Source organism: Bos taurus, chromosome 2 (genome assembly GCF_002263795.3).
Source record: "Bos taurus isolate L1 Dominette 01449 registration number 42190680 breed Hereford chromosome 2, ARS-UCD2.0, whole genome shotgun sequence".
Taxonomy (NCBI): Eukaryota; Metazoa; Chordata; class Mammalia; order Artiodactyla; family Bovidae; genus Bos; species Bos taurus.
Genome location: NC_037329.1, coordinates 97,449,117 through 97,477,006, shown reverse-complemented (window position 1 = coordinate 97,477,006; position 27,890 = coordinate 97,449,117). Strand labels below are relative to the sequence as shown.

Below are 27,890 nucleotides of genomic sequence, written 5' to 3'. Positions count from 1 at the left end.
TAAAGGTGCTACAAGTACAGCAATTAGTACTCGAGGACAATATGCTTCAGAGATTTCTTTAAAGGAGGTGGGAGCAGGGCCATGACCCAGGTAAACCTGGAGGCTGTGCTATATATCACAAAATAAGATGCTAGAATAACCCCCCTAAAACCCCAAAAGCTGGAAAAGAAAATGGAAGTCATGAAAAAAAATGGTGGAGACTTGGAAGTTAAGGATTTATTTAAAAAGTAAATACTTGATGGTGTTCCATAAATGGGATCTCCTTTTAGCTATTTAAGACAGAAGGAAGGATGAAGTCCTGCGAAATTATAAGCAAGATGCCACTGTGCTCTTTTCTGCCTCTTTGTCTGATCTGCTCAGTCTCTTTATCTTTTGATGAACAACTCCTCCTCTGCAAACACAAGCTATGTGACTGAAGCTCTGCCTCTGAACATGTTCTGATTACAGTCTTGTCCTAAATACACTAAGCGTATATGGCTTCTAGGATACTCAGTCACAGCATTTGTTTTCTGCACATCTTCGAACATAATGCACTCTTTGTCAATGGATGTGCTGAAGCACAAGCTGAATGCCTATCCTGTCATGAACATGATAGACTCAAGGGGATGTTGGCCTATATGACTTCTAAAATGTTTTCCGACTGAGATTACAGATCTTAATTCATTAGCCAGTTAATTTTTTGAGAAATTAACATTAAACAAACATTAAAAGAAAGGCTCTTTGTGTCATAGGGAATGCACTAGGGATACAAGAAAAAACATAAAGCCCTTATGCAGAAGGAGCTCACAGGCAAACCAACAAGATAAAGTCATGCTGTGATGCAGAAAAAGACAAGAATCTGTGGAGGCACATGGACAGTTCTTACCACACTGGGAAGTTAATCAAAACTTCCCGGGGGAGGGAACATTGAGTTGAGTTTAAAGGACAAGTTAGCCAAAGAAAGGAGGGACGTTTTCTAGGAAGATAGAGCCTGGATGATCACAATTGCAAACTGCGTTATTTTTGACTTGGGCTAGGCAACACCTTCCCGGAGAAGGCAATGGCACCCCACTCCAGCACATTTTCCAGGATTGCCTGGAAAATCCCATGGATGGAGGAGCCTGGTGGGTTGCAGTCCACGGGGTCGCTAAGAGTCGGACACGACTGAGCGACTTCACTTTCGCTTTTCACTTTCCTGCACTGGAGAAGGAAATGGCAACCCATTCCAGTGTTCTTGCCTGGAGAATCCCAGGGACGGGGGAGCCTGGTGGGCTGCCGTCTATGGGGTCTCACAGAGTTGGACACGACTGAGGCGACTTAGCAGCAGCAGCAGCAGCAGGCAACACCTTCCAGGAAGACACCCATAATGAGCATTCTTCTGGCCTCTCAAAGTCCAGTTTTCACCCTGTGTTAGATGTTCCTCCCCATACTGTCTTCATCAAGGAGCTGTGAGCTCTTGGAGGGAGAGCATTTCATATTCCCACTACCAACACCTAATATAGTGTGTGGCACAGAGTAGGTTTGATAACAAGTGTTTACTACATGAATGAATGAGGAACACATGTAAAGCAGAAGATTGTTCACTGTGGTCCAGAGGTTAAGTGGGACATGGGGAAAGGAGGCTGACAGGCAGGTGAGGATAGAAAAATTAAGAAGCATAGTAAGCCATGCTTAGACTCCTCCTGAAAGCCAGAGGGCTCCAACAAAAGATGTGACATGTGACATAATCAAGTTTATTTTTTAGAACGATTGATCCAGCAATGGTATTAAAAGTGAATTGGAAGGATGCATGATTAAATGTGGAAGCAACTCTTAGAGAAAGTCACTTTAAAAAAGGAGCATCTAGATCTGGACTGTGGTGATGAGATTAGTATTGAAATGAGAGGGTAGATTCCATGTTCAAAAATGTAATCATTTAAAACAAAACCTAACTGTCTTCTTTTTACCAGACTGCTTATAAAGTTTCTCTATTTTATCTATCTTATCTATCTAGCTACCTATCTATTATCTACCTATTTACAAACCTTACCAGCCATCTGTTTGTTGTGAGAAGCATCATGCTTTATACTATTCTGACAGGCAATTTATTTTTTCTTGAGTCTGGTTTGTAACTGAAGTTCAGATTTGTTAAGTTCAGTTATATACCATGCTCTGAAGAGTGCTCTTTCATTAGACCATACAGTGTTAGGAAATATTTTGCTTGATTTTTGATGAACATTGAAAAAAAAGGATGGAATTCTTTTTTTTTTTTTCCTTTGCTTTGTTTTTGTTCAGTGTGAACCTCATGAGGTTCTTTTGACGCCACTTTTCAAGTTTTCTTTATTCACTTTTTTTGTCATTTGAAACGTGACAGTGGATTACAAAGACATATGGGCCTAGTTAGATCTGGATTCATCTGATGAGACATGGAAGCAAAGAAATGGAGAATACTGAGAAAAGACAGCCTGAATAGACTGAAGACCTGCACTTTTCCTTAAGAGGCACTATTAATAAATTCCTTTAACAAAGCATGTATTGAGCTCCCGTTTAATTTTCAGATTGCTATCAATTATCAGTTTACTTATTACGCTTTCTAGAATCTAATTCAGTAACATTTGTTAAACATTAGGTTCACACCAAGAATTCTGTTAGACACTAAGAATATAATGATGATTAAATTATGGATTCTGGCTGCAAACAGCTTACACTATACCGAAGAGGTCAGATGTATTCGAAATATATATGTTATAAGGTAACACAGTTAATGCAATGATAGAGGCCACTATTGGTGCTACATGAATATAGATCTGAGTCATATATATTTGAAAAGAAAAATGGGTAGATGCAAAATATTTGTATAACTTTCATTTTTAAATATACTAAACTACAGCATCCAGGGAGAGTCCAAAATCTAGTTAATTATAATAAATGCTAGTTTTCTTCCAGGGAAAGGTAAAATATGAGTCACATAAAAGTAAAGTATGAGTCATACAAAGCAGAACAACTTTTTCCCATTTTCTTTCTTTTTGGATTTGGAGCAGGCTGTGTGCCATGTTGTACTGTGTATCTGTAATTGTGACTCAGGAGAATTCTGAGTTAAGTTGCAAGTATCCTTGTTCACTCCATCAGTTGAGTTGGACCAAAAAAAAAAAAGCTCAAGAAACCCTTATCATTTGGAATTCCTTCACAACTCATGTCTGATCCAACTGGGTCAGTCAGTCCTCATACACTGCTGTGATTTCTCTCTCTGAGCTGACATATCTCTGTGTACCCTGGAGTGAATTCTAGAAATCAGTTTAACTTTTATGGCTTGTCACTTGTATTCTGCTAACCTTCTGGAATATGAAGTGGCATAAATTTGCTAAATCCTCCAGGCCTGAAATATATGTAATAAGTCTGTGTTTACGAGATGATTAAAAACTGAGCTGAAAAAAATTCAAGTAAAGAAACAGTCACAATAATTTGTCTACAAAGACAAATATTCCAGTCTTACATATAGAAGTCTTAATGCATGTATAGGCACTGATGTGGCAAAATTGTATGCTGCACTAATAGGCAAAAATATCTTGATATAAAAATAGACCCATCATAGGCAATTAAGGCAGATGGGACCTGGTCAAGAGCAAATAGACCATGATTTGTAATGTAAAAAATGTTAAATTAAATTTTAGTGAAATACATTTCTATGACAGTCACACAAATTTTGAGGAAGCATATTAATTTTTAAAATATATTCTTTGAGCAGTGCTTACTTTTTATTAAACCCAATATAGTTTTGATACTATATATAACCACTGCATTGAAAAGGATAGGAATTTTATGCTTTTTTAATGGCATTAGAAAAGGGGAGAGAAGATGACAGATAAGGCCGATGATAAATCTCTGGGAAGGTTAGAAGCGTTGCTGATAATAATGCTTTCAAAAAGGAAAGAAAGAAAGGGCCAGTGTGGACTGGACCTCATCTTTCTGGGATTCCAAATGAACTGAGGCAAAAGGAACACAGCAGTAGTGTCTGAGCTTTAGGTTGGCGCTCTTTGATTTTTATATTTCTAATCTATATATCCAAGAATTCACCTTAGTATACTTACAGAAGCAATAGACAAATCCGGAAAATCTTCCTGTCTCTGGCACCACAATCTCTAAAACATTTTTGAAATTCTCTTCAATTCCATGTTGAAGAACTTGGGTATCAAAAGTAAATCTATAGATTAAGAAATGGCTTCTCAGCAAGAAGCATATGGATTCCCTACATTATCTTCTTTTTAAAGGTTGTACATGTGTGCTAAGTTGCTTAAGTCGTATCTGACTCTTTGAATTGCTATGGACTATAGCCTGCTAGGCTTCTCTGTCCAAGGGATTCTCTAGGCGAGAATACTGGAGTGGATTGCTACGCCCTCATCCGGGGGATCTTCCCAACCCAGAGATCAAACCTACATCTCTTTATGTCATCTACATTGGCAGGTAGATAATCTTTACCACTAGCATCACCTCAGAAGCCCGCAATACAATAGATTTTTGTTCAAAATAAACTTCATGAAATCCTCCTGTGTTTCTTAGAACAAAATAAAAGTCTTTACAGGAAGAACTTATAAATAAGAAAAGAGACTGTCTCACTCATTCTTAACTAAAAGAAAAAAAAAGTGATACAGTGCCTTAATCATGAACAGAAAAGAGACATATCAGGTTAGAAAATGTTCTTTTCTGGTGAAATTTATCAATATGTACTGAACATCTATTATGTCACAGGCTTGGTTCTAGATGCTGAGGATATGCAAATACTAGCAAGACTCAGAGGGCGGCAGAGCATGAGATGGTTAAATAGCATCTGAGCAAAACCTGGGAGACAGTGGACAGAAGAGCCTGGCAAGCTATACTCCATGGGGTCTCAAAGAGTCAGACACGACTTAGCAACTGAACAACAACAACAGCAAGACTCAGCTTTTGGTCTTCAGAAGGTACTGAGAGAAATCAACGTGTCAACGTGTATTTAAGTGATAATATGATAAATGCCTTAATAGAGATAAACAGGGATTCTATGGCAGTTCCTATGAAATAAAAAAGTCATGGGAGACTTCATAATGGCAAAATGTGCTTTCAATCTTCAAGGGCATTCATAGTGGATAGTGGCATAATTCTAAGCACAAAATCAGCAGTAATATGATGTAGGGGTAGAACAGAACTGGAAACATGCTGGAAAACATTAAGGCTGCTTCAGAATGCCCAGCAAGGGTCCAGATGATGAAGATCCTGTCAGGCTGTGTAGTACAAATTTTATCATTATGGTACCCCACTGAGAAACTTTAAACTGATAGTGAACGATAAAAATAAACTGTAGGAAGGGTTATAGAAGATTATGATCAGAATCAGGAAAAGCAGATAGTTGGTCATAATGTGATAATCAATGAGAGGGCATATAGGAGTATGAATTAAAGTAGTAGTAGTGGGATTGGAGATGGGGAAAGGATATAAGATGTTTATTCTGAGACAAAATTAAGTCACTCAGTGCCCCATAGGTCATGCAAAATTCCCACCCTCATGAAAGTTACATTTTAATAAGGTAATCATATAGTAACCAAATACCTAGTTAAAATATTAAACTTAATATGAACTAAATATTAATTTATATTCAATTATTTAACCTCACATGTCACATATTTAATATAAAATTTTAAATGAGAAGATAACAGGGCAAGAGGAAACCACTATTTTCTGTAAGGTGGTCAGAGAAACATCTCTGAGGAGATGAGTCTGGAGCAGAGACTTAAATAACATGGAGGATGCTAGCTATTTAAAGAATCAGACAAGGATGCTCCAGGAAAGAGGTGGTGCTGTAAATACAGAGGCTTTGAGATGTGAATTAACTTCTTATGTTTGAGGCTGACTTGGAGTAAGATGCAGGAAGAGTGCTATAAGAACTAAGCGGAGCCAGGTTGTGTAAGATCCTGCAGAACTTGGGTCAAGAGTTTGGATTTATTTCTAAGAGGGAGAAATGGGGAAATATTGATCAAAGGGTACAAACTTTCAGTTATAAGACCAATAACATCTGGGGATCCAAATACTGTATACCGTATACATTAAAAGTTGCTAACAGAGTAGATCTTAAACATTCCCACAATAAAAAATAAATGATTCCCTGGTGGCTCAGACAGTAAAGAATCTGCCTACAGTGCAGGAGACGGGGTTTGATTCCTGGGTAGGGAAGATCCCCTGAAGGAGGAAATGGAAACTCACTCCAGTATTCTTGCCTGGAGAATTTCATGGACAGAGGAGCCTGGCAAGCTACAGTACATGGGGTCACAAAGTGTTGGATACGACTGAGTGACTAACACACAATTATATGGGGTGATGGAGGTGATAGTTAATGCTCTGGTGGTAATCATTTTGCAATACGTAAATGTATCAAATCATATTGAATACTTTAAATTTACATGTAAAATGTCGATTATGTTTCAAAAAAGCTGGAGAAAATGTATGATGAGAAGCCTTTGCAGAATTTTGAGGAGGGTGGTAAGAACTTTTTAAATACCTTATGGCTGCTGTGTGGAAGGCAGACCACAACAGGGAAAAGAGGGGAAACAGAGAGGCAAGTAGAAGACTACTGTAGTCATCATCTGAGAAGGGATGGCAGCTCTGATCACAGGGTGCCAATAGGATAAGCAGATTTCAGACACCAGAAACAACAGCAGCAAAAGAGACCTGCCACGATTTAAACTCTTTTGAAAAATAAGAATTAGGAGGATTTTCAATGTAGTATCTATGTACAAATATTTCAAATGGAAAGATACACCATGTTCTTGGGTTGGAAGAATAAATACTGTTAAAATGATTATATTACCCAAGGTAATCTACAGATTCAGTAAAATCCCTAATTAGAATACCAAGGCCATTTTTCACAGAACTAGAAAAAAGAGTTTTAAAATTTGTTTGGAAACACATAAGACCCCAAATAACCAAAATAATCTTGAGAAAGAAGAACAGAGCTGGAGGAATCACACTCCCTGATTTCAGACTATACCATAAAGTTATAGTAATCAAAATAGCATGATACTGGCAAAAAACAGACACAGATCAATGGAACAGAACAGAAAGCCCAGAAATAAACCCACCTGATTAATCTATGACAACGAAGGCAACAATATACAATGGAGGAAAAAAGCCTCTTTAATAAGTAGTGCTGGTCAAACTGAACAGCTACAAGTAAAAAAAGTGAAATGAGACCATTCTCCAAAGCCAGATTAAAAAAAAAAAAAAAAACTCAATGGATAAAAGACCTAAATGTAAGACCAGACACTACAAAACTACTAGAGGAAAACAGGCAGAACACTCTTTGATATAGACTGCAGCAATATATTTTTGGCTCTGTTTCCTAAACTAAAGAAAACAAAAGCAAAAACAAACAAAGGGGATTTAATTAAATTACATAATATAGTTACTCAGCTCTGCAATGAGAAAATTATATAAAAATTATACATCAGTATGTTACTTCCCTACATAGCTTCATTGAAAAATTTCCCTGGTCTCATGTTTCATTCAAACAATCCTTCTGTAGTGTATATTTAAATGATCCACAGTTGGTAAATGTCTGTATATTATATTTGAGTGTGCATGTATATTATGTTACATTATCTTAAATTACTCTGCTTTGCAATTTCTCTTCCTTTTAAAACAAAGCTTCCTTTAGAATTCTTAGGCTTCAAAGGCAAGACCCACTCAAGTTGTAAACAAAAAGGAATACATAAACCCCAAACAAAAAGGCTTACATGCTGCTTCCCAGTAGCAAGAACTTTCTAGTATCACAGTGGTCTGTCTTGGAAAAAACGTCTTTTTGATCGTTTTGGCCCTTTGCTCTTCATTCAAGATTGATTACTACCGGATCTTTCCTAGAGCTTGGCTCACAATGGTTTTAAATGAGTCAAGCTTTGGCGCCCCCTCACTAAAGTATTTGCTTTAGTGAATTCTAAATTTCTCTCACAGAGACTACAACTGTCTCAGAATCAAACTGCCTTCTGTAGTAATTGCTGAGCACATGGTACAACTGGAATCTTTGACATTCATTAAAAAAAAGTGTGTATGTATGGGAAGGTGGGTGAGAAAAGAAAAAGAGTCAACAAATCAATCATAAGAAATCAGCATGTTTAAGTAAATCACTATACCGCTCAGAAAGAAAGATCTGACAGAGACACTCAGAAGGGATCACTCAGAAGGGACCAGCCTGCAGGTTCAGCCAAGATGGATTCCTGCTGATCACTTTTCATTCTTCTTACACATTAGTTTTTCTTGTAGGAAGAGCTATTTTTATTAAGGTATCTTCATTTTAAAATGTTCTCTGATGCCATGAGAACTTGGTTAAATTGCTACCGATTCTCAAAGCGAAAAGGAGTTTTAACCTTCAAGGAAATCAGCGATCATACACTTACTACAACGCAGTATGTACATGAAAACACAAGTGTTCCACAGTCACAGGAACCTGAAACTTTGTGATAGAATTATTAGCAGATAATTAGCTAAATATTAGCTAAATATTCTACAAAACTGAATGATTTTTATACAATACTATGACACCATATTCCAGTCCCATAAAATAATCAGATGCATGGCTACCCTCCATATAAATGACAATATTTACTACTCTCCAAATAAACAGTACTGATAAAACAAGTGAAAAACATAATATGGGGCCTATACTACTTGTAAGTTCATTCAAATATCAAAACTCTTTAAAAATGTTTGCAAAAGTGGAAATATTCCTCAATATTATACCTTTACTTATTTTTTCTTGAAAAGGACACCTTTTCTTCAGTTCAAAATGAGTTTTTATTTGACTATCTCAATTCATGTCTTTTTATAATGCATTTTAGAAATTTACCAGAATACAATTAATTTTGTTTTACAAGTGAAGTGAAAGTCGCTCAGTCATGTCCAACTCTTTGTGACCCCATAGACTTCACAGTCCATGGAATTCTCGAGGCCAGAATACTGGAGTGGGTAGCTGTTCCTTTCTCTAGGGCATCTTCCCAACCCAGGGATGGAACCCAGGTCTCCCACATTGCAGGTAGATTCTTTACCAGCTGAGCCACAAGGGAAGCCCTGTCCTACAAAGATGCTTCTTACATCTATAAATTAATCATTTGATACTTTTAGCAAGCAGCTATTGAAGAAAACCAATAGTAGTATCAGGCACTATGCCTTTTGAGTCATTATCCTTTTGGACACAACATTCATTTCTATAAGGAGGGCTTTTTAAAATATCTCATTTGTGTACTCCTGTAAGAATTAATTTTGATAAACTGATGTATTTACATTTACTATTTTAACATGATACTGAAATTGTGATTCATAGTTTTATCTCTACATATAAATAGCATCTATTCTTGCCAGGGCTTGAAATATTTGATCTAACTGTTCAAATATATTAATTCCATAGACAGATTTTCCTTTGGAGACTACTGGCAGTTTATCAAAATCTCTTTTCTTTTTCCCTAGGATTGCACACAGTAGGATTACATTTACCAATCTCCCTTGCACTTAAATGTGGCCACATGACCCAGCTGTAACCAATGAAATGTGAGCAGGCGTCATTTGTCTATCTCTAGGTTTTGCTCATATACACTTCCATGTGCTCCTCTGTGGTATTTTCCCTTCTACCAGCTTAATGGAGACAATAACAAAGTAAAGCTATAAATAAAAGGAGTCTGGATGCCGGGCTGACTATGAAGAAGAAAGACATCCTCCAAATTCAAACACTCAGCCAGGACTGTTAAATGAACAATACATAAAGTTGTAACACAATTTTGACACTAGTTTTTTTTTTTTTTTTTTTTTTTAGCAATTAGCCAATCCTGACTAATGTACTTAGAGAAAAATTGGAAGAAATATATAATGAGATTAGGGGAAAAAAAAGGACGAGACTAATAGAAGTAACAGGGTTAAAAGAAACAAATTTCAGTAACCATCCTCTATCTGCTGCCTGTACAACAGATCCCAACAGCAGCCAGGACAGGTCATGGGTGCTGGAATGGGAGAAGGAAGAGTCAGCTTGAGGCAAGAATATTTCCTGCTGCTCCGCCTATATTACCTTCTACACGCCCCTCTCTTTTTCTGGTATGGATGGAGCAAAGAGCCCAGCCATCAAGTTGGTCCTATTCTAATGCCTGCCTTGTGGCCAAGGTGGAGAAAAAACTTGCAACTATTTTCAGAGAATCTTAGGACAGTCTGATATTCACCAAGGACAAAGTGAAACCACTGCCCTTCTTGAGATGGTAGCAGACAGAAGACTGTACATCTGGTCTACTTCCTGTCTCCACAGTCCCTCTTCATTCTCCCTCAACATCTCCTTAAATATTATCTTGCAGAATCACAGTGTCAGCTTCTTCCTTCCTTCTGACTATAAACATACTTTTTTTTTTCTATCCATAACAATCACACACACACACAAAAGAAATGACAATTAAAAAACAACCACAATCATAAAACCTGTTTTGTAAATCTGCTACCTTGAGTTATAGCTCATTTGTTTTTTACCTCTTTAACTCCTCACTTATATATCACCTATTCACTCCTTCAGTTATTATTTATTAATAATTTATTGTTGTTATTAGCTATTAACAAAAATGTATTAAATATTAGTTTGTTTCAAATCTAATAACATGGTTCTGGAGGCACAAATATAACAAAGACAAACATTTGCCTTTGACGATTATACAGAACTGAGGAAAAAGACAGACGAAAATAATTATACAGCAAGATGATTATTTTGTAGTCTAGATACAATTAAAGGGCTATGAAAGTGCTTCTTCTCTGAAAAGGCACAATTAATACTACCTTTAAGGCTGGAGAAAAAAGCTTCATAGAAGGAATGACATTTGAATTGAAAAGACACAGGCTTTTATAAGTCAATCAAGGGGAAAATGAATATTTAGGTAGAAATAACAAAGGCAATAAGCAATATGAGACAAACATGGTATACAAAGAGAAATAATTGAAGCTGAAGAAGCAATAAGTAGTCTGCTATGGTTAGAATGAAGGAAAGAAAGAGAGGGATTGTTGGCTGTCCAAAAGGGGCTACTTAGAGTCCTGTTTTGAAGAGTCTTACTGAGCTTGAAACTTTATATTATAGAAAACTTTTAAGAAGGGGAGAGAAATGATCTGATATATATGAAAAAGCTTCATGGTGGAAAACCGGATTATGTAAGAGTCAGGAAGATGGAAACTCCTCAAAGGTTCAGATAAATGTTGCTGTTGCTCAGTTGCTCAGTTTTCTGACTCTTTGTGACCCCACGGACTGCAGCACACCAGGCTTCTCTGTCCTTCACTATCTCCCAGAGTTTGCTCAAACTCATACCCATCGAGGCAGTGATGCCACCCAACCATCTCACCCTTTGTTGCCCTCTTCTCCTCCTGCCCTCAATCTTTCCCACTGGAGGCCCGTGCTGAAGGGGTTAGTGTTCAGCACTTGCATTATAAAGCACTTCAGTGATCAGAAAAGAATTTTCCCTCTTCTGCTTAAGCAAAAATTAGATTTCTTATTGGCTTTCACTCCTTCCCCAAATTGACTGAGAAAGGCTACTGCCATAGGTCTACAGAATTTTCTGAAGGCAACCATCTTTTAAGAATCCCCACAGTAAGCCTCCCTTATTAAGGAACTTGTAGTCATGGCCAAATGAAAGGACTAAATGTTTTAAATGTTTTAAAAGGACCATTACTTTTATTCTGAGCATTAGAAAAAGTGCTCATCAGAACCAAAATTTTGTCTCTTCCTATCTCCATCTGGCCAAACTGTGAAAAGGCCAGACTTAATAACAGCATCCTCTGAACAAGAACTATAGCCTTTTTGCAGCAGGTGGTTCCCACCTCTGCCTACAGAATTGCAGCCCAAACAATCTGCTCAGAATTGCAGAGAACTCAGTAGAATGTGCTTATGACTCAGGCTGTTGAGTAGGAGGACTGTTATTGTTATTTTAACTCGTGCCAGAGTATGTGGGCAAATCTCCCTGTTTCTGTCTCGAGTTAACCAAGAGACACCCCTCTTCAAAACCTCACCCCTGGAATAGATTCTTACTCAATTACAGCCAGAATGGTTTGGGGTCTGGGTACGACTGCCAGCTGATAGTAGAGATTAGAAAAGGCTTTCATACAGGGAACATCTGATATTCTAACTTACCAATACAATTTACTTTTAGAATGCTTAAATCTGCCTTTAAAATTGCTTGCACAGAGTGCCATGGACCAGAGCTAAATGCTGATGAGATAGCATTCAGCTTGTGACTACATTTGACTCGTAGTCAGCACAAGTCAAAGGTACTTGTTTTCAGAAAGGATGGTGAAAATAGCAGGTCTTCTTTCGCTTTCCCTTAACTGTTGGGGTATTGTGGTCCTACTGTTTGTCTTTCTCTTGCCAAATGTTCTCAACAGTGTAAATACTCATCAAGTGCTGCTCCTAAGAAATACTGTAAAAATGAAACAAAAAAATCAGACTATTTTTACAGAATATTGTCTTAAAGGATAAAATTCACCCAACAACATTTCAGGAAAAGGTGTAAATCTATTCTGAAGATATAGAAATATCAAAGAAATGTCAGGCTGTGGCAAATGTTAATATAATTAGGTAGACAAAATATGACATGGAATACGAAAATAAATATTTTCTGCTTTTAAAATCGTTTTCTCACTTCCACTTAGCTAATTTGTCTCTGTTTTTCTGATGCTATAAATTAAAATTCAAGATCACATATCAGTAGGATACAATATTGTCAAAATGCTATAAAATTATGCATCAAAAGGAGGCAGGAAAGTCCTCATCATTCCAGAAGTGATGGGCAAACTGAAAGAATCCTGAAAAGGGCAACAACCATCATTGTATTCATAAAAGATAATGTGTGTATTCCAAAGTAACCCTTGCATACCTCTCTAGTCCTTCAGAAAGTGAGGGTCCACCAAGACAGAGACACCAGTCCAGAGACAGCCCAGAATATCACAACGTCAGAATATCACATTACATTACATAGAGAGGATATGGCCATGACGTCAGGGAGGTAGAAGATGTCAGCTGATACAGCACCTTGTTGGCCATAGTAGGAGTGTGAGTTTTCTTCTGACTATTAAACACAGCCAATGGTGAATTTTGAACAAGACAGTCAAATCAATTGATTCATAAAAGATCAGACTATGTGAATAATAGATTATACAACAGCAAGATTGAGCACAGGAGGCTATTGCATTAGTTAAGGTGAGAGAGAGTGGATTCCAACGAAACAGGTAAAGACAATGAGAAATGGTTAGATTCTGGACAGAGATGAGCTTGTTACTGTTACCATCTGTGATGAGGCTTAATTAGGTTAAATACTATGCCTCTAATAGGTAGTGGAGTCCAGAAATAATGCAACTGTCAGGGTTGTTTGCTGCTAAGTCACTTCAGTCGTGTCCAGCTCTGTGCAACCCCAGAGACGGCAGCCCACCAGGCTCCCCAGTCCCTGGGATTCTCCAGGCAAGAACACTGGAGAGGGTTGCCATTTCCTTCTCCAATGCAGGAAAGTGAAAAGTGAAAGTGAAGTCGCTCAGTCGTGTCCGACTCTTAGCGACCCCGTGGACTGCAGCCTACCAGGCCCCTCCGTCCAGGGGATTTTCCAGGCGAGAGTACTGGAGTGGGTTGCCATTGCCTGTACTCTAAATGTTTACATGGGGCTTTTGTGTCAAAAAGATGCTGATGTTAAATGAAGTAGTAAGACTTAAATGTCAGAGAGATATACCAATCTTTACACTAAGAATTACATGTATTAAGTTTGAAATATTCAATTCTAAATTTTACAAAATAATCAGTAATATTAGCACACAATTACAAAGATTTTGACATTTACAAAGCATTTTCACTCCTGTTATCCTATACAGTGTTAAGATAGCATAGCAAAAGAGAGATATCTAATAGTCACCTTTATGGGATCACTGAAGGCGATTATCAATATCCTGTTTTTCTCTCTGGGCAGATATGGTGCCTTCCTTACTTTTCTCACATCAGTCCCCTCAATGTTCAAAAAACTATCCTAATATCATTGGTGGAATAAATGAAACTGCTATTTACTCATCAAACAGGTTATGTTTCCCGCATTCTTTTTCTGGTAGGCAGCTTAGCTTTGAAGTCTGAGACAGATGAATTTGAATCTAGGCTATGCAACCACTATATGATCTTAGTAAGTTTCCCGAAATATATGGGCCTCAATTTCCCATCTGCAAAATTGCATTGCACTCGTGACCTCCAAGCTGTACAGCAAATCTTACATGTATTTATATTTGCCCAGCAAAGGTTAGTTTATCTCTTCTTTCTCTCCCAACCCTCAGAGCAGTAATTTATTCCCTTCAGGAAACAGAACAGTGCAAGTGGGCTCTCTTTTCTCCACACCCTCTCCAGCATTTATTGTTCGTAGATTTTTTTGATGATGGTCATTCTGACCAGTGTGAGGTGATACCTCATTGTAGTTTTGATTTGCGATTCTCTAATAATTGGTGATGTTGAGCATCGTTTCATGTGTTTGTTGGTCATCTATATGTCTTTGGAGAATGTGTAGGTATTCTGCCCATTTTTTGATTGAGTTGTTTACTTGACACAGTGGGGGAATAAGAGGGTGGGATGAATTGAGAGAGTTGCATTGAAACATATATATCACCATATGTAAAGCAGATAGATAATGGGAAGTTGCTATATAACACAGGGAGCTCAATCCAGTACTCTGTGACTACCTAGAAGGGTGGGATGGGGTCGGGGTTGGAGAGGGATTCAAAAGGGAGGGGATGGTTGATTTACAGTGCTGTACAGCAGAAACTAACACAACAGTGTAAAGCAATTATCTTCCAATCAAAAATAAATTTAAAAAGAAAATTAAAAAATTATAAAATATTCAATGTCTATAAATCTTACTGGTATATATATTGATATTTCTTTTACCTTAAATGAACTATAAAATTAAATGTAGTGATAGAGAAAAATAAGAAAAAAAATCCTTTTTTAAAAGTTTCTCTCATGATTTTTGAAGGGAATATGAACAATTAATATAGGCCAAACAGGAGTGTTTATTCTTTTATGCATCTTTTACATTTCAAAGGTAACATTTACCCTTGTAAATATTACCAAATATTGTATTTGGGAATAGTCAGTATTTCATCCATGGAGAAATAAAACAGATTGCAATTATTGCATTATGGCAAAAGCAGTAAAAAATATGAATACCATTACTGAGCAAGCTACTCAGAGCCAAAAAAAAAAAAGAAGCCCATAACCAAAAGTTTTTCTAATAGGAAAAAAATAAAACAGAAACAGAATTGGCATGATATCACATATTAAGATATTTGGATCTCTTATAAAATTCAAGAGATGCTTTGAAAGCCACACTTAAGCCATTTTAGCATTAAATCTTCCAAATGCTGAAAGTTATTTAGAAATAAATAACAATACTGAGCACCAGATGACTAAAACATTCAAATGAGTCAACCTTGTGACAGAATGAGTCAATCAGAGATCCTCATGTATTAACATGGATGAATCTCTAAATACAATGCTGGGTAAAGGCAAGGTACAAATAATATCTGCAGTATGACACCATTTATGTAAACTGTCAAAATGTAAATGATCCTATGGAGTATTATCTCATACATATGTCATTAAAGTTAGGAAGTCATTAAACACAGGAAGGCTATATCATCTTCAGGGTTGTGACACATTTTAGGAAGAAAGGAAAAGTTTATTTCTTTAGAAAAGATTTCAACAAAGCTGAATGCTAGCATGTTTTCAAATTCATGGGGCTGATACTTGGGTATTTGTCATAATAGTTTCTGGTGTGTGTGTGTTTGTGCTCAGCCACACAGTCATGTCTGGCTCTTTTGTGACTCCACAGACTATAACCCACCAGATTCTTCTGTCCATGGGATTCTTCAGGCAAGAATACGGGATTGGGTTGCCCTTTCCTTCTCCAGGCAATCTTTTCCTACACAAGGATTGAACTCATGTCTCTTTGTGCCTCCTGCATTGGCAGGCAGAGTCTTTATCCCTGCGCCACCTGGGAAGCCCCAATATTTCCTATATTTCACTCTGAAATTTTTGTAGATTTTTTTGATTAAAAATAAAATAATAAAGAAATAATGAAAGCAGTAAAATTCATATTGCTATGGCCAATTTAAGATTGTATATTCAGTAGTTCCAACAGCAAGAAATTTAATAAAAATGCATTTTTCATCTCCTAGAACAAGAAATCATTCATCTTTATTTTTTCGGTAATATTATTCTGCTGTTATCATAGGAATTGAGTCTAAAGAAAGATATGAAATCAAACAAAATATTCTTTCTGCTTGTGCACAGAGCTAAAATATATACGTTCCTTCATTTACTTACACAACAATTGTAAAGTAACAAGTACAAACATCAAATACATTTTGTCTGTCATGACTTTTTGGTAAACGCATTGTAATTTTTCTTCCTTAAATTCAGATAGAACCAACTCAAAACAAAGGAGAATCTGATGACTAGACATTTCTATCACAACCAGCCTCACAATAATGGCTGGGCTGATACTTTTCCCAGTGACTTGCTCCCAGACCCAAGTATACCACCTTGAGTGAATCTCTCCAACTACCTGCCTCCTTTCTCTCTGCCTCATGCCCCAATCTACAAAGTGAGCATCCTTATAGCTACTCACAGGGCTGTTATAGATTTAGTTAATATGGGCTAAGTCACATAGGACCACACCTGGCACATAGTAAGCGTTGAGAAAACACTATTGGTTCTGTTAACCGTAGCAGGAGAGACAGGCTTAATTCAGTCTTGATTTCAGAGAAATATTTTTTTGTTCTTTTACTATGAAAGCATTCAAAACATTACAAAAGGTCATTTTAATAATCTAAATCTATTAGCTATAAAAGGCATGTATATTTTCCCTTATTAAAATGAACTAAAATTTATTTAATAAAGATTTAAAAAAAAATACAGTTAATAAGTGGTTATTTTTCACAATTATGTGTAACTCTTTTACTTTAGAGAGGCTAGGGTCTTACCTGTTCAAAGAAGTGGTAAAATGGTAAAGTTCGTTATATTGTGTTCTCAAAGGTTGATAATATGTTCTGGTTTCTTTCTGTAAAAAAAAAAAAAAATATGAAATTGATAATTTAATCTCTGATCCACGTGTTACAATTATATTATGTAGGTCAATATCAAATTCAACTCATGGCTTTACTCTTATATTGTGTAAATATGAGACTATGAGATGAATTTCATGATGGTTCTTAATAGTTATACACTGAGCAGTTACAAAGAGCAAGGTCCTTTCCTGAGTGTTTCGAATAGAGAAGTAAAAATGCTAACTGTTGCAGACTTTTTTTTTACTTTTTAGCTTCACTCCAGTGAATAATATTTTAAATATTTTAATATAATTAAATTTTATTATAATAAATAATATTTTAAATTGTTTAAATTGTTTTCAGCTAATAAATAACAGGCAATTGTAATCTCTCCCAAGAGAATATATTCATCCTGGTAAACTGTTAATTATATCCAGTAAGCCTTAAAGGACTGGGCCTTTAGCCCAGTCTGCATAGATTCTCTATAGCCAGGCTGGAAGGGAATTTTTTTTTTAATCAACTAATTACATTTCCTTTCTAGAGTACTAAACTTATTTTGACATTCAGGATACTAAAAGTCATTCTGGATTAGTAGTTCTGCTTAGAATTCCACTAAATGCAAGGGGCAGAACCGAGACCCATTTTTAAGTTGTGCTCTTACAATTGAATTGTAGTGCTGGAGAAGACTCCTGAGAGACCCTTGGACAGCAAAAAGATCAAACCAAGCAATTCTGAAGGAAATCAACCCTGAATATGCACTGGAAGGACTGATGCTGAAGGTGAAGTTCCAAAACTTTGGCCACCTGAGCGAAGAGCCGGCTCATTGCAAAAGACCCTGATGTTGGGAAAAATTGAGGGCAGGAGAAGGGGATGAAGAGGATGAGATAAATGGATAGCATCACCAACTCAATGGACATGAGTTTGAACAAAGTCTGGGAGATAGCAAAGGACAGGGAATTCTGGTGTGCTGCAGTCCATGGGGTCACAAAGAGTTGGACACAACTTAGTGACTAAACGAAAACCTATTTTAAAATAGGTGATTAAAGCTACGCATCTCTGTGTGTCTTCACCAAGGCTTATGTGATTTCACACCTGGTAAAACAGACCCCATCACATTCTCTAGGAAGATGCTGCTCTAATAGTAAGGAGCCCTCAGTATCAAACAGATAACTATTAACTCTTCTTAAAGACCCAGAAGAAAGGGCAAACTTGGAAAGACATAGAACAGGGCGTTCAGTTCTTCTCTGTGATTCCTCGAAGAAAAATGTGTATATGGACATAAACAGACAGGGGTCTGATGCAAAAGTGACAAACACTGACCAGGTAAGGACCTGTATGAAGTGCTTTTACATATACAAGTCACTTAACCTGCAGGAATTCACATACAATGTACAGTAGAAAACAAATCTATTAATGCACATTAAAGACAGAAAGGCTTAACATTTTAAAAATGAAGAAACTTCTGCAGGCAAGAAGAAATATAGTAGAATTCTCCATTCCCTCAAATAACTTGATAGATATTTTAGGAAAAAAATATTCAGCCACCCAGAACTCTGTACACAGCTATCCTTTTTTTTCAGTCTTGCTCAGTGGTTCTCAAATTTGGAATATATATATATATATGCTACTATATAGTTCTATACACAATAAGACTCTATTACATAGAGTTCTATACACAATAACAAGACTAAAGAATTTTAAAGGGTAGTTTTGATCAAAAGCAAATGAAACCTCATAGGTTGATTTCAGAACAAAATAAAAATGGTAAACTAGCTCTGGACCATGTTCAGAAAGAGTCTTTGCATAATTAATCAATGAATAGTAAATAAAGTATCATCCTTTATTTCTTCTTTAAATTCCTTCTTTTCCTTCCATTCTTTTTTTAAACTTAAAAAAACAATTTATTTACTTGCCTGCTTACGGTCTTAGCTAAGGCATGTGGGATCTTTCATTGTGGTGCATGGACTCTCTAGTGGTTGGCAGGCTCCCCAGCTGAAGTGCACAGGCCTTCAGCATGTAGAACATGCTGTTCTACAGCACGCAGGATCCTAGTTCCCCGACCAGGGATCGAACCCATGTCCCCTACATTGCAAGACAGACTCTCAACCACTGGACCCCCAGGGAAGCCCTTCCTTAAATTCTTCAATGTGCATATTTTTTTTTCGTTTCATCTTTATGATTCTCAAATCAACATGCACACATGTATACGTGTGCAAGTACACAATTATATATGTGTGCATGTATATTTTAGCCTATTAAAAATAGGAATTCTATAGAACAGAGGTCAACTAACTATGGTCCACAGACCAGATCCATCCTGATGCTGCCTGTTTTTCCTAATATAGTGTCTTGGGCACACAGCCATGTCCATTCATTTCCTTGTTGTCTATGGGTGCATTCACGCTCCACTGCCAGAGCAGAGCAGTTGTGACAGACTGTGTGGTCCTTCGTATATTTATATATCATCCTAAATATTACTATCTGGCCCTCCAGAGAAAATATTTGCTTACATCTGTTATCAAGGGACATGTTTGTCATTTGAGTAACACTAAAAACAATATTGAAAAACAATCTCTTGGCTTTTAAAGGTTTTTTTCCAAAAATTAACTCAATAGTTATATATGAATGAGAGAAATTCCAGCCTTAAACACTTAAAAGCTAATTTCACTCCACAGGAATTGGAGAATTATTGGCCACAGCATGAGATGATTATTGGAAAGCTGAACGTACCCAGTATTCATTCATCATAAAAATAATGCCCCATTTACCCATCATCCATATTTTTGTGGAGTTCTTTGGTTTATTAGAAAATTAAAATGACTATCTTTTTTCTAGGCTTTATTTTATGAGAAAAGATAAATGCCATTTGGGAATTATTTTTAAAAAGCAACTTATGGCCTATTCCATAAGGCATATAAACTTGAACAGCTATTTTAAATTAACACAGTGCAATTAGAGGTGATCATTTTTATTCCATATCAAAAGGCTTAAATTAGCACAGTTTTGTTAAGAATATTATTTTCCATAGTTTTAGTATTTCCTACAGTGGCTGAAACATCCCTAAAATAATCCTAGCAAATGCTTATATGGCATTTATTACTCTGCCAGACATTCAATGTTCCAAGCACTTCATATACATTAATTCACTTATTCCTCTCCATCACCCTCTAAGTAGGCAACTCTTATTCTCCCCATTTTACAGATGAGAAAACTGAGGCCCAGAGAGTTTAAATGCCCTTCCCAGCATAATACAGCTAGAAGGTAGCCAAGCCTTTCAGACCTGATAGACCCCAAGAGTTGGTTTCAGGTCTTCGACTCTGGTTAAGGACAAGTTCAACCATAGAGGCTTAGTGGTTTCTCTGAAAAGTGGTATTTCATCTATGGAAAACTGCAATTTACTTAAACTACTTAGCACATCTATTATTCAATATATTCAGCTTCTTGAACAAACTGAAATTTACTCAGTTGCTCCACTGATTGTATCAGGTTTGCTTATGCCACTTTCCAGAACCGCTTAGAACTGGATTTGAACACTGTTGAGAATCATGACTGACACCTGACAAAGTCATGTGATAGAGAACAGGATGTGCACTGGCTTCACAAAGTAAGACGAGTGTATCATTGAAGGAGGAACCCAAGACAAACACTTGTTCAGCTATAAACAATTCAGCTTTTATCAGGTGGGTTATCCAGATAAATAGGATGTGCAGATAGTGCACTTAGGCTGCATATAATACATATTTAGTGTGGTATATTTATATGCAAGGTATGTGACATGTATAGGGTTCAAATTAGAATGATAAATTGATGTAGACTTTCAGAATCTCATGGAGAAAATATTGCCAAGGTGTGCTTTTCCCAATGATACAAGAACCCACGTTTCATTCAGCAATAAAATAATGATGAAACCTTTCCTGGATTGCTAGACCAGAGTATACTTTTCATTAACCTTTGAAATACATTCTAGCATTGAGTTTCATTTGGTTATTTTGCATGTTTTGACAGACTTTTGTCAGATAACCTAAACACTGAGGTGCTTGAGATTGCTGGAATCCTGAAAAGCGTTTCTGCAGGCTAAGCTTAACCTCATCAGCTAGTGTTAGCTCTCAAATAAACTAACATTAACATCATTCTCTACCTCTATCAATATGCTTTGAGATTTTGAACAGTTCATGTAATTCAGTGCACTTGTGCAGGATAACAAGATTTCAACTAAGTGGCCAATACCGCTGGGAAAATATCCACAACCCAGCAGTCTTTAAATGGAGAGTAGCTACCAACATAAACCATTTAGTTCAACATGCTACTCAACCATTTCTATCCCCTAAAGGTTTAGAAGCAGTTCATTATCACTGATTATCCACGAGTAACTGAAAGTCACAGTGAACCAAACTCACTGCTAGTTGAACGGATCGGAGAAAGGATCTTCTTTTTCTGCCAAAGTTCTTTTAGGAGAACATTATGTTTCTTGCAAAGGAAATATGCTTAAAAATGTACACTTGAAAGAACTAAGGACAGTTAACATAAGTCCTATTCAAAACATACAGTCTCCAATTGACGAGAGAATCCAGGTAAGATAGACAGAATTCTCCCTTTTAATCCCCAGACCTGCTATTTCAGGCTATTTCCAAGGACTAGCAGACTGCATTAAGATGACTTAATAGAAATTAGCCAGTTTTGTCCAAAGACTCTCAACATAGTTCAGGGCAGTAAAAAGAGGATACAAATAGGTGAAGGATAAAGGATTGGATTAGTCAGAAAAGTCAGGTTTAAGTCACTGAGTCTTTAAAGAATGAAGGTTTATAAACTATTCATGCAAATCCTGATGTAAGCAGAGTAACTCTCCAGGCCACCTCACTCCATGGTGATGACCCAGCAAACTGTATATTCTTCTTGTGGCTCAACTAACTTGTGGCATCTGAGATTACTGCACCAGGAGAGGAAGACATCTAGAAGGTTGTGCACTGGCCCCTCAGTGTTTCAACAAGGAAATGACACTCATCACTGCCTCTCACAGCCTCCCGACTAAACCAACCACATGGGCTCTGGCTAAATGCAAGGGGTTGAGAAACATGAAAGTTAGATGGAGATTGGGTGAGCAGTACAATTCTCCATCACAAGAGTGAAAAAGGCATGGTGGCTATTTTAGGGCCATCTTTAGATTCCTTCCTTGTTGAAAAGGGTTGACAAGAAATAACGCTCAGTGATACCAGCTCAAAACTTATTTTGCTAAAGTAACAAATGCTGACTCTGATTGGATATATTTTGTTATATACATATTCATCTTTTAAAATGTTTTCTTAATATGAATTGACCCTGAATATAGAGAACCTCGGGCATCAAGAGGCTACCCACATCAGTGTTTTCATTTCGTGATGTGCTTCACTATTGTTTTCTGCTCAGAAATCAGAATATATCTGAATAATGCTTCTCTGCTTGACAGAAAGCCATCTGTTTGTTTCTAATTTTATACAAACATCAACCATTTTAAAAATGTTCGATTAAGTTAATGCAGATGCACGGGTTCCTGTGGTGTAAAGAGAAGGGTCTGGGGACAGAAACAGGAAACAAAGCTGCCATGAAACTTACTATGCCAGATGCCACTTCATGATTTCCCTCTCAGGTTCAAAATTCTTCTGTCAATGTGACAAAATCTAAGTTTCTTGGCCTGGCTGCAAGGACTTGCATACTGTGACTGTACTTTATCAAGTTTATCTCCGATTTTCTACCACCACAAGCCCTCACATCTTAGACTAGTTACTCTGTAGACCTAATAAATGCCCTTTTCATTCAAGCTTCATATCTTTCTTCTGTGAAGTCCTCTTCTTGCCTCCTTGTCTCTCCCTCTCCCGCTTTCCGTACTTCCTTTATGTCTGGCAACGCCTTGTTGAACTGAAGCTCTCTTCTCTAAGAACACTCCCTAGTCACCTCCAAGATTGTCTCTGTCCACTGGTTCCTGGTTCTTGTTTTTATTTGGCATTCATATGAACTATCCCAGGGGTCACTAGTGGTAAAGAACCTGCCTCCCAATGCAGGAGACATAAGAGACTTGAGTTTGATCCCTGGGTTGGGAAGATCCCCTGGAGGAGGGCATGACAACCCACTACAGTATTCTTGCCTGGAGAATCCCATGGACAGTGAGTGTAGTGGCTACAGTCTATAGGGTTGCACAGAGTTGGACATGACTGAAGCAACTTAGCCTGCATGCACACCTTCTGTTGTTAATTGCAGCTTATTGAAATGGAAACAAATTCACATGCCGCCCTTTTCTCTGCTTTGTTTCAATACTAGAAGTTGTTTAGTTGCTAAATCATGTCCTGCTCTTTTGCGATCTCATGGTCTGTAGACCACCAGGCTCTTCTGTTCATGGGATTTCCCAGGCAAGAATACCGGAGTGATTGCCACGTTCTTCTCTTGGGGATCTTTCCGACCCAGGGATTGAACCCTCATCTCCTGCATTTCAGGTTGATTCTTTACCACTGAGTCACCAGGCCACTGAGCCACTATTGTTCTAGAAGTCATTGGTTCCTATCAAATATATGGATTCTTTTTCTTCCCAGAATATTTTAAAAAATCAAAACAAGTGCAACTGAAGGACAAAAAATATTAAGCCATATAAGAACATACAAAGCACTTCAAGTAAGGCTGTCATATTATCAAACTGTCTCAAGAGGTGTTAGCAATTTCCACTTCTATTTCCTTAGCCTATCAACAGCACTGTGTACTATTTATTTGTTTAAAATCCTCCCCATCCCACCCCAACTACTCTGTAAGCTCTAAGTGGGCAGGGGCCATTTTCTTTTGCATATATTCTCTTTTGTACTACTATGCTTCCTGTCCAGAAGCAAGTACTTAATAAATATTCATCCGAAGATGAAAAATTGAGGTATGTACTCCAAAAAATTAAATACTTTCATTTTGTGTATATGAATTTCTCTGTTCTAAGCAATGGAAAGTCCTTTCTACCTGGCTTACTGTTTTCCCGATTTGAAAATGGGTGATTAGTAAATGTTGAATGAATGAATAAACAAAAAAATGATAGCAGTGATGATAATAGTTTATCTCCCTAAGCATTCTGATGAGAACTTGGTTAAATCAGATCTTTGAAATAAAAATAACACATATTTTGGACATGGAAGCTGTGTTACAACCTTGACCTATGACCTACTGGCTGCAGACTACTGGGCAGACCTTTTGACTTTCTGAATCCTCAGTATTATCATCAGTAAAATGGAGATTATCCATGCAATTTCTTTTACAGAGTTACTGCAAGAATTAAATAAAATCATCTGTAGAAAAGAGCACTGACAGCTGTGATGTGTCAATGTCAGCCTTCAGATACTATTTCTTCATCACTTAGCACACATACACGTGTGAAGATATTACCTATTCGCTTGTACAAAGTTCATGCTGATGTGAAATTTCTTAGCTTCAACTCTTCTCTTTTTCGCTTGGCTGCCAAATTCCTTTTGTAAGTTCTTAGGACACAGGATGTCTTTGGGAAATATTGTGCTCGATAAAGAAAGCATCTCATTCACTAACAGCCCCGATTTCACCTGCTGGGAGCAAACTGTCAACCTACAGCAGCACACTAGGAAAGCATTTGGCTGAACCGGGTGACAGAGCACCAGGCTATTTTTGGGGGTCACTGTGAGCACTCAAATTCCAGCTGTGGCCTAAAGAAATAAGAATTCGGTCAACCGATGATGTTCACTGCTTGAGCTCCCGTACTCTCTGAGGATGACATTCTTGACTGCTGGATCATTAGAAAAGACATACATTGCTAAATGTCTCTTTTCTAAAAGAGGCTCCACCAGAGAGAGAAAATACACGCTATACTCCAGTCATCTGACCGGAAAAATGAAATTCTGGCAAATCTACTTTTTGCCCAAAGAGCTAAAAGCTCTGAAAACAGAGGGATTTCATTAACTGACTGGCGTCTTGGGGTGGAGTTTACAATTAACAGTGATCTCCAGCTGGTTCAGGTTCTTCATCTTCTGCTGCATATTGTTCAAGAGGCAACCCATGAGAATTTAATTAGCACAGTGGCGCCTCAGTGAGCACCCACCCTTCCCCACTTCTGTAATGCTAATTTGAAATATCTCCTTTTCTCAAGTTATTTTCTGAACAGTGGCAGCCAACATTTTATTACTAAAGAAATTGCCAGTAATGACCCATTTGAAAAAGCCAAGATTTCTTAATGAAGTGAGAATATGACTTATTTGCTGAGAAAATATATCAAAATAAAAGCTAGTCCTGAAATTCACCTGAACCCATTATATTAGCATTCCTGGGTGTTTTGGAAATTCTACAACAGTGTTTGTGTATCCAAGACATATCCCAACAGTAATCTTAGAAATATTAAAACACACAAGGACAGAGCATTAAGATGTCACCAAAAGGGGAAGACTTGGCCTAGAGCTACTAGGAACAAAGAAAGGAGGGGGGAGGCTGCCTTCCTATAAATAGGAGGCAAAGGAGGAAACGGATCCTCTGCTGGGGAGTCCTTTAAAATGTTTTCTCCACCTCTTCTATTATTCTGTCAGTGGCCATGTAACTCCCTCTTTTCTGCTCTTTTCAGAAGAGTATGCTATTATTATGCTTTATTTAAGAGGCTAAGATTTAAGTAAATAAATAGACACCACAGGGCTTAAGGGCAGTTGGAATGGAGGGAGGAGAAGGGCAGAAATCAACACAGGAGGAGGGGCACAGACAGACAGGGACAGCAGGGCTGGAGCCAGATGTCAGGGGAACCGAGCACCGCGTGCTCATGAAAGGCTTTTACCTAAAGCTCCCAGTAGCCACTTGACATCTATAATCAAGGCATGCGAGATTGATTTATAAAAAAAAAAAAAAACATAAAAATAAGACTAAAATCTAAGCTTTAAAAGAAAAGCAAATAAACCAATGAGATGGCAAATATTCCAGCTGCTCTAATTACAGTTGTTTCGAAGGAAAAGTGAAGGTTGCCAATGCCTTGTTTGGGTTCCCCTGAGCTCCCCAGGATCACATCAGCCACCTTTGGTATTTGCAGACACAAAAGTTTGCTTCAGAGGTAGGGTTTTACCCTCACACTCTGAGAATGTTTTTTAAACTGCTGTAGGCCAGTGAACATGCAACCATTTTTAAACAAAATTATTGCAGCTTTAAAAATGTATACCTGGATCACTTTGCTGTACATATGAAACCAACACAACGTTGTTACTCAACCATACTCCAATATGAAACAATTTTTTTAATGTATTATCTTTTAAAAATGTGGCTTCCCATAATTACAGTACAAAAATCTTGGGAGGCTTAGGGCGGGCTAACTCTGTGTGCCACACTACTCTCCCCACATGCCAACTGACCAACCCATCTCCAGGGGTCTTCCTAAAACAGTGAAGTCCAGCAGCCTGTCCTGTGAGTGCCCCCTGTACCTAGGGATGGGCGTTATATCATCTTTAGCCAAGTCTTGACTTTAAGGGCTTTTAGAAGTACCTTCTTAGTGACGGAGTGCAGATCCTACAGGATAGTGGTTTTGTTTTGTTCAGTTAATCTGTTGATGATTTTATTTTTCCCATCTTACATCCATCCTAGTTTCAATGTAATGTCAAGCTAAAAGTCATTCAGCTAAAAGAAAACTTTAAGGAAAAACAAAAGAGTGAAAACAGTTAAAAGAGAGAGTGGAAGCCATGTTTGATCTCCTCTTTGTCTCACAGTTTGGATGCTCTATATGGTCAGCATGAACTCGCTACTTTTCCCACACACAGTAAGTCTGTTCCGAGCTCTTCAACTACTCTCCCTGGTTCTTTGGCGATCTCCTAGTGACCACAGAGGGGGATTAGATCCTGATCTAGTGGAAGGTACTCTTACCAATAGCCTCCAGAAATTCACTGATAGCTATTACAGTAGAGCATAGACAGGAAGGAGTGAAGACTCATTAGATCCATATATAACTTTAAAATAACACTAAACTCTGAAATCCTGGAGAAGAAAATGGCAATCCACTCCAGTATTCTTGCCTGGGAAATCCTATAGACAGAGGAGCTCGGCAGGTCCACAGGGTCTCAAAGAGTTGGACATGACTTGGCAACTAAACAACAACAAACAAAATCTGAAATACAGATTTCTATTAAATTGTAAGAAAACACATATGTTTCCATTGCAAGAACAAAAAATAAGGAACTTCATAAGTGTTAGAAGGAGGTTATTCATACAAGCTTCACTGTCCTACACCAAGGGGGAAATTGGGGTGGGGGGAGGACTTGGGAGGATTTGGGATTGACACATATACACTATTGACGTGGGCTTCCCTGGTGGCTCAGCTGGTAAAGGATCTGCCTGCAATGTGGGAGACATGGCTGTGACACCTGGGTTGGGAAGATCCCCTGGAGAAGGGAAAGGCTACCCACTCTAGTATTCTGGCTTGAAGAATTCCATGGACTGTATAGTCCATGGGGTCACAAAGAGTCAGACACGACTGAGCGACTTTCACTTTCACACTACTGATACTATGTATAAAATTCAGAACTGGACTTCTCTGGTGGCCCAGTGGTTAGGAATCTGCCTCTTTATGCAGGGGACACCACTTCATCCCTGGTCCACAAAGATCCCACGTGCTGCAGGGCAACTAAGCTGTGTACCATGACTACCGAAGCCAGCAAGCTCTAGAGCCCATGCTCTACAACAACAGAGGCCAGCACAATAAGGCAACGTGCCGCAACCAGAGAGAAACAACTAGACAGCAATGAAGACCCTGCACAGCCAAAAGAAAACAGGTAAACAGAAATTTAATATATATAGATAACTAATGAGAATATACTGTAGAGTACAGGCAACTTTACGTAATGCAC

General features: G+C 37.7%; 1 protein-coding gene across 44 annotated transcripts in view; it reads right to left on the bottom strand.

Annotated features, from left to right (window-relative positions):
• Nucleotides 1–27,890, bottom strand: part of MAP2 (microtubule associated protein 2) — a 298,686-nt gene that overhangs the window by 85,136 nt on the left and 185,660 nt on the right. For all 44 annotated transcript variants that reach the window (XM_010802225.4, XM_024998329.2, XM_024998302.2 and 41 more), the window contains one exon: nt 16,993–17,069. The gene's annotated coding sequence lies outside the window, so the exon portion shown is untranslated. The remainder of the gene's footprint in view (nt 1–16,992; nt 17,070–27,890) is intronic.